Source organism: Anser brachyrhynchus, assembly GCF_964034855.1.
Source record: "Anser brachyrhynchus genome assembly, chromosome: 12".
Lineage (NCBI taxonomy): Eukaryota > Metazoa > Chordata > Aves > Anseriformes > Anatidae > Anser > Anser brachyrhynchus.
The window spans coordinates 18,653,705-18,667,333 of NC_137707.1; the positions used below are offsets into that span (position 1 = coordinate 18,653,705).

Sequence of the window (13,629 nt, forward strand, 5' to 3'; positions counted from 1 at the left end):
ATGTTCAATCTGGTAACTGATAACTGTTTTTTTTTGTACTTCACGTGTGCGATCAGATCACGTAGTATGTGCGTGTCTCTGTGTAGTTCACAAAATAAATTATATAATACGTTGTCATGCCTGTCTGCTGTTTTCTGGAATTTGACTGAGGCTTACAACTTCAAAGGTAAGGGTAGGCTTCTCTTTTGTGTTCAGAGAGTGCGACTAAACTATTGTGGCTGGCATTGCAGCGGAAGACTTGTAAAGCTCTTCCTTTGTTTTAATCTTTAAGTGCCTTAGGAGTCATCCATAAAGGATATCTCAGCAGGGGAGCTGAGGTCTTGTGGACAGTTGGTGGAGGGGGCAGAGTAAAAATTCTGGAAAAATCTGCAGATCTCCTTTCAGGATTTCCACTTTTGTTCCCTTTGGCTAAAATAAGTCTTTGAAAATGGTGCTGTGGAAGTGGGTAAATGAAAGAGAACTACATGGGGCTAAGGAATGGCGATGTTCTTTTGGGAGTTCAAGGCATTTATGCAGTTTGAGAAAGAGAGTGGGGAGCTCAGTATTTGATAAAATCTACTGGAGCCCTCTAATTTGTTGGTAATAAAAAAGGAAAAATGGAAAAAAAATTTAGGTTATTCCCTTGTTTAATTTGCTAGACTGGCACTAATTCTGCAGTTCACTTACTGTACTAGTTAATTTCAATATCCACTCTGCATTCTTGATTTCAACAGGGGAGAAGGTGGATGCTGAGGGCAAAAGGGTACTGGATTGGAGGGGGTTTGAGTGGAGCTTCGCAGCAAATTGTGCAAACTCTTTTCACAGCTGTACCTGAATACATCTCATGTGGTTTTTGTTGTTGTTGTTTGTTTGTTTTGTTTTTTGTTTTTGTTTTTTTTTTCCAGGAGATTTTTAATTGTGGAATTGTTTTGCCACTGAACTGAGGCTTCGAGGAATTTTTTTTGTTTCAAATTTTATAAAACTAGGTGGAGATTCCCCTCCAACAGAAAGGCAAAACTTGCAGGCACTGAAACAAATAATATAGAAAGTCTCTTTGACAGGTTCTAATTTCAAAGTTACTGCATGCTGCAAGGTTACTTAAATTTACAGCAGGGCAGCAAGCAGGTGCTCTAGAGATACTGTCAGCCTGTAGCCCCTGTTTTTCATTCATGCACTGTTCCATTTGCAAGATGAAATATGGTTTGCTTAAAATCTTTTCCCTGGTATATAACCTGCTTTTTAAGGAGGAATTGCTAAGCAACTCCCATTTCTGGCATTGACTTATTTTTAACAGCACTGATTAAATTTCCGAAAACAATTACACGAGTCATGTTTCCTGTCAAAATTTCAGCAGAAGCTTGTGCTCCTGAAGGCTGTCCGAATGAGGCCCACAAAAACATGCCATCTCTGTCTATGTGCAAGCAAACAACATGCAGAGGAGCATTTCAATATTTTGAATAGTCTTTTGAGTAAAGACTAGTTCAGTCATGTACCTTAGCTCTCTTCCGTGGGAACGTTTGTTTTACACAATAGAATTCCCTCTTACAGTTTTCTCTTTTCAGAGAGCTTCATTTAATATTTGTCCATGGTACCACCAACTGCAGTGCTTGCTGAATGGTCAAGAAGGGAAAGTGCCTGTTCTAAGCAGATTACAATCTAAGGACAGACAGCTAGACAGATAATATAAATGAGAATGTATAACAAATACCGAAGAAGAAAGGGTTTGCTGGTGCGAGGGGGAGGAGAGACACTTCAACATGGTGAAGTCGTATTTTAATCACTCTGAGGAGTAACAACAGGTTGCAGTGTGGCAGGTCTTTTATTTAATGCTGGTGGTTCTTTTTTTGTTATGTGACTGCCATAAAATGTATTTATATGTTTGTGCATAAGAAACTGCATACTTTCCATATAATATGTTGGTCGTCCTTTCATATTGAAAGAAGGTGGGTTTATTTCGAAACTCTAAATCTCACGCCAGTCTAAAACCTGCCCAAATGGCATTTATACTGGTGACTTGCTTGACAGGGGTTCTTTGTGAAGGTGCAAATGTGCAGCAGTCTCCCAGCTGTACAGTTAAAATTTCTGTGCATAAATCATTTCAGTAGATTGGGCCAGCAGAGGATTGCTCATAGTGCATTGTGTGTGATTTAATATTATGCTATATGCAACCCTGGAACTTAATTCCTAATCCCCAACATGGTGTAACATGTATCAAAGATTGAGTCCAAACTGTGTTTTAGCATCTAGAAGACTGGCAGTATCAATGCTGAAGTGCTTATGGTTCCTTAAGCAATTAAAAATCTTTTGTGTTTCTTTTAAAAACTTTTTGCAATATTGACCTTTTAAATTAGATGAACTCCTGGCCCGGAACCACACATGGACTGCTTTTGGAGAAGGGACTGGGCTGGTGTGCATTTCTCCTTTTTTCCAGCCTGTTTTCTGTAAATAAAAATGAAATAAAATAAAGAAAAAAAGTCTATAGAGTTGTAGTATACCAGTTTGTAAAGGATGTGTCATACACTGTCATAGAGAACAGGAGCAACAAGAAAACGTCAATGAATGTCGATGAATTCTTTTCTTTAAAGAAATCAACATTCAACATAATGTAATACTCGAGTAATTCAGATTTTACTTTAAAAAAATCAACAGGTTCATTCAAAGGAGAGTAGGCAATTTCAAACATCTATATTTGTAAGGATTCAGGCTGGAACTACATAACTTGTGTAAGATTAAACCAATTTTGTGTTCTTAACTGAAACCAGTAATGCAGGTGATTAAAGATTGCACTTTTTCTGTCTTCTTCGCATGTGAGATGATTTTTCTGGGCAAAACAAGCTCAGTTTTAGTTCTCTAGGTCATCAGACTTTATAAATCATTAAATACAAGTAATGGATTCCATGTTTTGTCATCTCTTTTATTGAGTCTATATGAAAATTAGATTAAAACTTAAAAAAACAAAACAAAACAAAAACACCTTTTTGAGCTTGGGCTGTGGCTGGTGTAAATTTTTGCAGCTGCTCATATTTTAAAACTTGTTATGACATTTACAGTAGTCATAAATGGTTTCTAAGTTAGGGGCTTATAAAAAAAATAAGACTTTCAACTAGTGATGCTAAAGTGAGTTGGCTGCAGATTTAGTGAGATTAACTCACATTGTCTTTGTAATGGTCTTGCTCATGGACTTGTGTTTTTCTGGGACTTTGTGGCATAGAGAGCTCACTGACATTTTCTTGTTGCTCCTATTCTCTCTAAGAGTGTAAGACATGTCCTCTACAGATTGCTATACTGCAAGTCTACAGCCTTTTTTACATTTTTCCTAGAGATCAGCTGGACCAGGCTAAATGTCCTCTCTTCTCCAGCCTAAAGCAAGTCACCTTGCATCCTGAAGGCAGGGAAAAGTTCCAGTGGATCACAGTGTAAACCAAGGCTTCTGGTTTAGCTTCTGGCAGATTATGGAAGCACGGAGTTGCTTCTCAGCGAACGCCTGCACTGCTTAGCTGGCTGATGGAGGTGTGAGGGACTGTGTCAGGTGGCTGTTGGCAAACGGGAGAGAACTCCTGCAGCAAAGTGAGGCACTGTGCCCAAGAATTTTTACTTTACTTTTCTTCATACAAACATTTAACCTTTAGGAAAAAGACTGTTTAATATGTGATTGTTTATTTTTATTGATATAAAGTCTTTTTTGTTTTCACTTACACAGAATTTAGCCTCTGTATTCTTGTTGAGATTCATTGGGGAAATGCAAAAAAAAAAATAATAAGGTTTTAAAATTAATAAGATTAAAAACTGTTAGTATTTAATTTTTCTCCCATTGCACTTTTTTTCCTCTTTCCTTTGATCAGTTTACTTTCTGGTGTTTTCTTTTTATTTGTTTCTTTTTAGGTGAAGAGTTACAAGAATGGATTTCTCTTATCATTTGTCTGAGCTTGATCATAATTGACTTGCTGCTTTTAATACATTTTTCAGCAAATCATCTTTAGAAAACAGTAGGCATAAGTAAGTATTTCAGTCTTCTTTTTTTTAAATGTATCAAAATTAAATCCTTTAGGTCTTTGACATTTTCCACCTGGCTGAAAAAGTGATACATTTTATTTTGATTCTAATTAAGCTGTGTAATACTCCAGGGATGGTATAGAGAAACGTGGAATTTCAAAAATAAGGTTAAGCCGCATGTACTTGGGAATAATGCCTCTATAAAAGGCACATTTAAGAATCGAGTGCAATGATTCAGCAAAACCGCTGTGTTCTGTGTCTATGTATTTGAGAAATCAGGCTTGATTCCTAGATTTCTTATTCATATAAATTTATTATTCATATGAAGTAATAGGTAAGGATGTTTTCAGCTATGCTTTTCCATTGGTGATATTTCCAGAGATGTTACGGGTTGTTCTCCGTTGGAATATCAGCTGGTTATAGCACGTGACACAGACCATTTTCTCCTCTGGCACTGGGGTACATTGCAGGACGGAGGAGGAAATCCTCAGCCTACAGAGATTGTAGTCAGTGTGTTTTCATTAAGAAAATGCTGTTGTTTGAAACTGCACTGCGCTCTTAAGGATGGCTTTGTGTGTAGCAGATGTGTGTTTTAGTATATATGTTGTAAGGACATAATTTGATTATCACACAATCTTTTAGTCATTTTTCCTTTTTCCCTTGCTGCCAGCTTGGGTGTTGAGCATCTGTGACATGTCCATAGTGTACCCCACTGCATTGCAGGGGCACTGCCAGGATAAAGCAAGGAAATGCATTTGATCTTGTGTGACAGCTATTTTCTTGTACTGCCATGGCTTCTTTGTCTTTTATAAATGTTTTAGTGGGATTTCTAATGTCTATTTCATCCTTCTGTTATATGTATTTAACAGAAACCTAACAAGAAATCTTGGGCAGTTATGTATTAAAGGAAACTGAAAGCTCGTGTTGAAAAGTAAAGAAAGTTTTAAACTGCAGCAATGCATATATAAAACACGCTCATACACGTAGAAATATGTTATTTACACTGTCTTTACTTCTGTAAACAAAAAATGAAGAATACCTTGCTCTGTAATCCCACTGCTCTGAACAACTAGTTTTTAATTCCTAAACTGCAGCTGAGAACAGTAACGCAAGCAGAGCTATTCTCAAGGGACTGGACATATTTCAACTGAATGGTGTCCTCTTAAGGAAGCAGCTGCTCACCACTAATAAAGCCCCTGGCTTTGCCACTGCGATCTTAGTATTTCCAGCTGGATTAGCTGTAGTTGCATATGGTTTGGTCTAGACTCTGTGGAAATCCTTCCGTTGAGGAAATCCTACCTTTTGGGATCTAAAATGCTGACACAGCACTGTAGGAATACTGTGCTGTTCATGAACTTTGATATTAATTTTGCTTGGAAATGGAGAGTTGAAGAAGTTGTGAGAAAGTTTCTGCTGCATTTCACAGAAGATGTTGTTGGGAGATACAGCTGTGAGGGTGGTACAAGTGGATTTTCTGAGTAACATTTGTTTTTTTTCCTAAATGTATTTCCTCAGGTATTTGGGAGGTCATAGTTCATTTGCTGAGAGTCAGTCCCAATTCCTGTAATATCACCGGATGAGCAACAGGCTCGTCTCTTCACAGAGCTGTAGCAGCTATGGTGGGGTTCTCGTGCTTGCTGTAGTCCACCTGCATGGGTTTGATTGCAGGCTGTAAATTAAATAGTGTTCTAGTGTTCGCCCTGTAACCGACACAGTGCCGACCCATGCCAACCTGGTAATCAGGTTGAATTCAATCATGTTTGAAACCCGCATGACGTTTCAGCTCTACCGCTTGTAAGGAGTTCTGAAATCTGCAGTCTTCCCTATGAAATCAGCTGTTGCACTTTTTTATTATTTTTTTAATTTTTAAACTGAAGTTCTAATAAGTGATGTGAATTGCGGAGTCTGCCTGGTTTCCTCTGTAGTACAGTTGTGCTGTAGTTGTATGAGCCTTTATAGAACAGCTGATTTTGTACTAGCAGAAGGCCACAGATTTTTAATTGCAGCCTCTTTCTTTAGGAAGCTCGTAGGAAAACAGTCAGAACTTTAAAACATAAACCTCAGAAACCTTTGAGGTTGCCTGGAATTTCATCTTATTTTTATGTATATAATATTTTTTTGCAAACTGGAGACTTAATCCTTAGACTATAAGTCATAATGTATCTTTAGCTGTTCGAGTAAAAAGTAGTAGTTAAGGATTAATCTGCTTGAAGAAAGCTATGCATGAATGAGAATATGTGAATTATTCAGGGATGCTTGTGAATGTGCAGGCCATCCTTCCGTTTTTGGAGTTGGATGTCTTTAATTCCCTGAAAACAGCTTGCAGCAGTGTTCTCATTCTGGAGATCACTGTGCTATGCTCCTGAACTTTACATCAGCTGCCCAGAAAAGTGCTAGACTCCTGTTAAGACAGCCTTTGGGTATTTAAGGTCTTTGTGTAGGCACTGAATATGTTTGAAAGTCTCTTCTGCATTTTCCATTTTATTGGTTACTTGTTCTCCGTAACCACCCATTTCTTCTGCTCTTTAGTTGACAGGTAATTGCACATTGGCCATGGTGCATTTCTCCTCCTGTCCATCACAGTTCTTTTTTCCAGTTCTGTGGTGTGCATCCCACACGGCCCACAGTGATTTTTCAGAATGATCCATTATGCTTTTTTGCTGTAGCCAGATCCTTCTCTAATTTTAATAACTAAATGTGACCACATTTTAATTGGTCATGCAAATGCTTCTTCACACTTAACTTATACTTTGACTGCTTTTTTGAACTATTTCAGTATTTTTCTGTCAAAGCTTAGAGGCATAGTGCTTCACTGCAAAAGTGTGAAAGCTGTGCATCTGTGTGAGGGCCTGGGGGTCTTGGTCTCCTTCAGACTTTTTTTCTGATATTATTTTCTATGGTGAAGGCTAGCAGCATTCTGTACATTATGTAAGGGTGAGTGCATTACCCCTTAAATCAATGTATTGCTGTGGTCTGATATGCCTCTTCCTATTTCAGCCTTGCTGGCTCTGGCCATCTCATCCACACAGCAATGAGATCTGTGGGCATTGTTCACGCAGAAGCAGAGCCCAAATGTGGAAGGAAAAGGTGGTTTCTTTGTTTGTTTTTGTTTGTTTGTTTTTTTAACGATGTCGCTTCTCTGTGCTTCCAGGTAGAGGCCAGGAGAATCAGGAAATTTTGCAAGGTGAAATTTTGAGATGTAAATAGCTTTATCTTTTCTTTTTAAAAACTTCTTTAGTATATGTGCTTTTGAATATTTTAGAGACTAGAGTTTTAATATTGACTTTGACCATGGTTTAGGGAAAAGAGTTTTAAATTTTGGTTTTATAAATCTAAGAATTTCAGAGTTGCTGGATCTGTCAAAAAAAAAAAAAGCTATGAAGACAGAAGGCTTTCCCAGAAGCTGTTCACTGGCATGTGCGTTTTGTTGTAATGGCAGATAATGGAGAGATTAATTTTACAGAAAGTTTTTGTCTCAATTTGACCCATGTGACTTTATAAGTTATTTGTTTATTTTGAAGTTTTCTTCTTGTGCTGGAATTTACCATACTATCCCTTTTTGTGATTTCATGCACTTGAATAAAGGTCACCTTTATTTCATCAAATCTAATCTGGTTTTGACTGCACCAGACAGCGTTGAAGACTATTGTAAGCCAGGGTGCATACTGTCCAAGACCCACCTTATTTTTCTCATTAGAAAACATGTGCATTTTTGTTTCATTATTTCTTCCTGGTAAATGGGCACTTTGTAAACTCCCACCTGAGGGCATGGCACCTCCAAAAAGGACTGTGTCAAGGTTAGTCATAATGAGTAAAATATGCAAATTCAAATTAAAAATATTTTCTTAATCGAGGATGCATAAATTATTCCCAGTGGGCATCTAAGTGACAATAAATTTCACATGTCTGGGAATTAATATGCCCCACTTATATTACTTCACTGTTCCATTAAAAAAAAAAAAGCATTATTCATTTAAATGGCTTCCACCGCATTTAGCTTCTGAAAAAGAGATCCAACTAGTACTTCAAGGCCTAAATTTGAGTAATGTATGGAAAAAATGTGTGTGCTTGCATACTGAACTTGGAAAGAGAATTGCATTTAGCATGACATTAAAAATGTAAAATAAAACCATACAAAACAGGTTCAGCTAATTGTTGTGATCATCTGAAACAATGTCAGCATTTGGGATACCTAATTTTAGAGTATTCAGAAGCTTCCTCTGTGTCTAAATGTTTTGAGCTGTGGCTCCAACCCTGTTAAACCCATACTGTGGTCAGGCAGTACAGTGCATGAGCACATTTTTTACTGTCCTTCTTTCAGGGCTGTCCCCGATCTGCGGCGCAGCTGTGTCTGCAGACAGTGCTGCTCTGCCTGCTCCGTGCAGGGGCGGGAGGATGAGAAGAAAGCTAGAGCTGAAGCCTGAAGTTCCGAGAGGGACCAAGGAGTGTTTGAGCTGGGAATGGGCAGGAGGGAGTGAAGGTTTGTGGGGATCCCTTATGGAGCTTTTAGGTGTCCACTGTAGCTGGCTTTTTATCATCTTTGGCAGTTTGTTCATATGAGCAGCAATTGCTGAAAATGGGGGTTAGTATACCTGCACACATCTTCCTCCTCAGCTAAGCAGGTTTGAATGTCTGAGGGGTTCTGCAAGCTCTTACTAAGTGTATACCGAGCACTAATTTGTATCTAATTATTCTTTGGAAGCCTTTGGAGGTGCTTGTAATCCTACGGATGCCATACAAACTCAGATTCTCTCCATGAAAATCGTTTACAGTGGGATTTCAAAAGTGCTCAGTCTATGCCTGCTTCCTTAGAAATCAATTGTTAACGTCCGTGTGACTTCACTGGGAGTAGTAACACCAACACAGAGTGCTTGGAAAATGCCTCCCTAAACTGTAAATGAGAATATACATTTGAGAATGTTGCAACCTAATTTTTATACCGAGCGTATGATTGTAGTAACTGAGTGCCCTAGATTTAGTGCTCTATCTACTTGATGATGTCACTTCATCACCTCGTCTGAATTTGACACTGTAATTCATATTTACATAGCATTTATTCTCTTTGGTCTCTTTGGTCCTTGTATTTTTACTGTGTTGGTCATATCAGTCCAGTCCTACACCTGAGCTCACACAGACATTGAAGTCGCTCTTTATCCTAGCTATTTCAGTATGCAAGGCATAGGGCGTTTTCATTTATCTCTATATATTTTTCTGCTGCTTGAACATGGTTAGGGACCAAATGGTTATGGACTAAAACTGAGATATTGTTTGTATTCGTATGTTTATATTTTTTTCATCAGAACATCTGAATAAATACTTAAGTGACACTTTTTAAATGTTGGTCTACTTCATTGTTAAATTGTGATTCTAATGTTAGAAATACTAAACTATGACAGGGTTTACAGAATTTTTCAACAATTGAGTCTGGAGGTAACAGCTTTATTACTGCAGGATGACTTGACCCATATTTCCTAATGTGATTTCCCTGCTGTAACTTGAATTGAGTTCATGTAAGTCTAATGATATCAGTTGACCTTGAGAGCTAGACCTAAAAGCCTGTAGTTGTCCTGTTTTTTTATTATTATTATTTTCCAGTGTTTTTTTTCTTAAGTGTTTCACTGTTTTCAAGAAATCTCTTTTAAATAAAGAATATCAAGTATTCTACTAAGAAAGTATAATGAGTTATGGCAACAAGAATCTTAGCAATTTATTTCAATCCTGTGATCAAGTTTATTTTAAATATAGTTGCACAGTGATACCTCTCACTAGCATAAATCCTTAATGATGATCATACCCGTGTAGCAGAGGGGTAGTGCTAATTATGTGGCCATGTGAAAAATGGTTATCAAATACTTTTGGCTCTTTTAGTGACACAGTGATGATTTTCCTATTGCTATTTAGTATTATTAACCTTCAGCTCTGCCCTTTAATGATTAATATCTTTTTATATGGTCATTCTAAAACATTCTAAAAAAAATATTAGTTAATATTTTCCCTCATTCATCAAGTATTTGTATTTCCAATGACAATACTTGCCTAATACCTAGGGTCAATTTAGTAGTAATGGTGAGTTTTGAGTCAGCTATTTTAATATCCACTAGGTTAAAAACATTAGATTTCTACATAATCGTGTGAAGGGGATGCTACCAGCTTTCCAGTGGGTATGTCACTTTTAGCTCTGAGATCACATCTTCAAACTTGCTTTGAGCCCTTTAAGAGCAAACCTGAAAACCACCTCATTACTATGCATAGAAAAACTACTTTAATCACTTTGAGATTTCTAAAATGTATTTGTTAAAATCTTTCTCTCTTTCTGAGGCTGATATCATTTGACTAAGGGCACTGAGGGAGCCTGACTTGAGAGGTATTGGGACATGAAAATATTGGAAATTCTTATAAGCAGTGTTTAAAATAGCTTTTCTGTAAATGGTTTGGTTCACACAGAAAATGTGATCGGCTGGTGCTGTGGTTTGGCAAGCACTTGATGAATATGAATAAATTCACAGGTGACTTCACCTTTTATGAGTTATGTGACCATGTTGAATTTGTCATAACAACTTTTCTGGCATCATGATTTCTCCCCTTTACCTCTTGTGCTTGCCAGTAGTTGTAGGCAAGAGAGAGATGGAGCTGTTGGAGAGAGTCCAGCAAAGGGCCCTTAATCATCTTTGTGGACTGGAGCATCTCACCTATGAGAAAGGCTGAGGACACTGATTAAAAAAAAATAAATCAAATATGGAATTTAAAAAATTGTTTTGAAAAAAATTATTTTTGTTTGGCCTTGATGTTTGTTTCCTTACACCTGCTTGTGATGTTGGGGGTATTTCAAGTAAGAACCACGGGCTCCTGCCCTGTGGTTTTCTGGTATTGAGAAAGGAGGATGGACAGCCCTGTGTTATATAGATCTTGAGGGTGTTGTCTAGGAAATTTGTTTTTGTTTATTGGAAGGCAATGGTGAATGTGGAGAACTTTGAGTTCTGTGATTGTCTGTTTCTGGGAAGACAGGGATATTCCCATTTGAATGTGAATCAGGAACAGTCACTGCATAGAATAAAGTTAATTCATGACATTATTTTTATAATGCTGTTTTTATTAGAGATACAGTTTAAAACTGAAGATAAATGATAAGAAAGATGTAATTCTTCCACTGAAATCACTTATGTTTTTAGCATTTAAGTAATATTTGAAAGACAAGGAAGATTTTTGCTCATTAGAGACTTTAATTATTCTTTTATTTAACTCAGCTCAGTCAGATAAATTGATTTTCAGATTTTGGCCTTGAAACTAATGAAGATTCCTATCAGATATTAGAATAGGCATAGAAGACTTGGGAAAAAAAGTCATGATTACAAATTCTCTGAGCTGAACACCAACAAGTTGACAATTGCTAGCTGTAACATGATGTTTGTGATATTAACATTTCTGTTCTTAAATTCATGGCAAAGTATTTTGGTACTGTTTTTTAAAATTTTGTACACTGAAAAAGGTATTTTGTTTACCTCCCAGCCAAGGAAAGCAAAGCAACTAAGAAATGGGATAAAAGAAACTGGTGGTTGCTAATATTTGCTTTTGTTTGATGGGCAAAGCATTTTTTTAAAAAAACAATCTAGTAAAAATATCTGTTCTTTTAATTTTGTGTTTAAAAACTGGCAGAGTTGTGTGGGTAGTGAGTAGCGTTGTTGATAGGCTGATAGACGTATGAAATGTTAATAGCGATCTTCAAAAATATTTTGATAGCTGTTAATATTGAAACAACATTTGAAAATGAAGGAATATTTCAACATAACTAGCTTGTGTAGTTTGATCACCTGCTCCAGTATTTTTGTATCCTTGCCCTTGCTGGGCTAGAATATGAAATTAAGCATTCAGATCTGGAAACCCCGGTCTCTGGAGAATTTTGCTCTTTTGGAAAAGGCAACTCTGTCAGCACAATGGAACCATCTCATGTTGCTGGAATAAAAGGCATTTCTTGAAGGCATTTCAATGAAAATACGAAACTGTAGAGACCACATAGAGAGAGGGAGAGCAGGAAAGAGATAAGGAGGAATATGGGTGTAAAAATGTTAGAGAAACAGTGGGCCAACCCCATTATTTTGTGCCAACTTGGGTTAAGTAAGCCTACAGAATGAAACCATTAATAATAAAAAAAAAAGTTAATAGTATTAAAACGAAGAGGATACCTACTGATTTGCTATGGTTTTATATGCAAAACTTTTTTTCTAATTCATTTTTCTGCATGCTTCTATTACTTCGAGAAAGTTTTAATATAGACTTTAAATATCTTCTAACTGAAATTGATTAAAATGTGTTTCACTCCTTATGTGGGGTCTCATTGAATGTATTTTTGCGTTTAGAATTGGTGATTTTTATTTTTATCTGCTTCGTAGTGTAAGTCGTTGATGTAACTTCAATGTGTGCTGGATTAGCTTCTACTGTTAACACTCCTTTTCATTTCCAGTTGCTGGAATTATTACAGCTGATTTTGCCCCAGGCACGGTTCACTGGGGAGCTGGTACCTGGGGTTCTGCTGATATCCCTGTCACTGGCAAGGTAAGGAGAGGCTGACTTGCATTTGCTATGAGTAGCAGACTAGAAATAAATCATTTTAATATGCTTTCTGAAGATAAAAAATTAGGCGGGGCAGTGGGTGTCTTGCTGATTATTTATATGCACGCTGGCAGTATCTGGGAACCTTGACTGTGGCTCTTGAAATAATATTCTTTCTTACTGATGTGTTGAGAAATGACTCTTGCTTAAATACTGAAGGAACTAACCTATTTCAAAGGGATCATTTTCTGTATGCCAAATAAAAATGTTTTTGTTTGTTTGTTTGTTTCCCTTGGAAAAAAACAGCCCACCTAAACTGAATATGTTATAATAAGTCTGCCATAAAAGTATGAAATTGTAGGGCTCTTTAGCCTCTTTTCCATTCAACAGGTTTATTGAGTGGTACCTCAACCCCAGTTCATAAATATCTTGTGTCCAGTATGTCTGTTTAGCTATCTGTGATGCTTGCTCTTATGATATTGGACCAAGAAATAACTCGCTTTTCAGAAATGCTTACTAATTCCTTTTATTGTAATAGTATGGAAGGAGCTATGTAGCTGAATGACATTTGGTTAGTTAGTCATGTAATGTGAGCATCATTCAAAAGAAGCCAGCACTGAGAATAAGCTGTTATTAAAACCCTCAGTTTTGACAAATCTGCGCTTTCTGTCTGAACACTACTGAAATGAATTATTTCCTTGCAACAATGCCATATTTAGCACACTAATAAAAGAGAGGAAGGAAGGTGGATCTTTGATAAGCTAATTATTTTTGGAACTTGCATCAGAGTTTAGTAAATCAGCATGCTGCATCTGCAGTGCTAACCAAACTAATCTAAAATACTTGCCTCCCTGTGGAGGTATAGAAATGTCATAGTCCATGGAGAGCTGCACTGCATTTATGCAGGTCTGCCTTTTCTGTCATAGATTCAACAGACCTTTCCAGAGAAGAGCTACAGTACTTTAAACCACCTTAACATGGGGTTTAAAGAGATTAATGAATATCGGCCTTGTACTAAATAAATCTTTATCACTTGCTTTACCTACTACGGTAATTGCTTCAGTGCAGTGGAACACATTCAGTCTGCCAGCTCCCCATTAATCTCAAATA

The 13,629-nt window shown here is 37.1% G+C and overlaps 1 protein-coding gene across 2 annotated transcripts in view; it reads left to right on the forward strand.

The window, feature by feature from the left end:
- Positions 1-13,629, forward strand: part of LOC308176705 (uncharacterized protein) — a 139,778-nt gene that overhangs the window by 25,809 nt on the left and 100,340 nt on the right. Inside the window, exons 4-7 of one of the 2 annotated variants that reach the window (XM_080552789.1) lie at positions 3,862-3,975; positions 7,124-7,171; positions 8,294-8,452; positions 12,431-12,522. The gene's annotated coding sequence lies outside the window, so the exon portion shown is untranslated. The remainder of the gene's footprint in view (positions 1-3,861; positions 3,976-7,123; positions 7,172-8,293; positions 8,453-12,430; positions 12,523-13,629) is intronic. The other variant, XR_013938509.1, reaches the window with a different exon arrangement.